The sequence below is a fragment of the Egretta garzetta genome, unplaced genomic scaffold (assembly GCF_000687185.1).
Source record: "Egretta garzetta isolate BGI_Z169 unplaced genomic scaffold, ASM68718v1 scaffold1231, whole genome shotgun sequence".
Lineage (NCBI taxonomy): Eukaryota > Metazoa > Chordata > Aves > Pelecaniformes > Ardeidae > Egretta > Egretta garzetta.
Genome location: NW_009258691.1, coordinates 5,103 through 5,540, shown reverse-complemented (window position 1 = coordinate 5,540; position 438 = coordinate 5,103). Strand labels below are relative to the sequence as shown.

The window sequence follows — 438 nt, the reverse complement described above, 5'->3', positions numbered from 1 at the left end:
CCCCGTGTGGCAGGGGACGGGGACCGCCCCGCTCGGGGGCCTGGGGGGCCCGGGGGGCTTGGGGTGCTCCGAGTGCTGGAAGGGCCTTGGGGTCCCTGGGGTGCTCAGCGTGCTCGGGGTCCCTGGGGTGCTCAGGGTTCTGAGGGGTGCTCGGGGTGCCTGGGGTGCTCAGGGTTCTCAGGATTCTGGGGGATGCTCAGGGTTCTGGGGGATGCTCGGGGTGCCTGGGGTTCTGGGGGGTGCCCTGGGTATCTGGGGTGCTGGGGGGTGCCCAAGATACTTGGGGTGCTCAGGGTGCTGGGGAGTGCTCAGGGTGCTGCAGGGTTCTGGGGGGTGCTCAGGGTGCTGGGAGGTGCTCGGGGTCCCTGGGGTGCTCAGGGTGCCTGGGGTGCTGGGGGTCCCTGGGGTGCTCAGGGTTCTGGGGGGTGCTGGGGGTGC

General features: G+C 71.9%; 1 protein-coding gene across 1 annotated transcript in view; it reads left to right on the top strand.

Moving 5' to 3' along the window:
• Nucleotides 1–438, top strand: part of LOC104135375 (V-type proton ATPase subunit B, kidney isoform-like) — a gene marked incomplete at both ends in the record, with an annotated part of 11,860 nt that overhangs the window by 6,493 nt on the left and 4,929 nt on the right. The window lies entirely within an intron of this gene.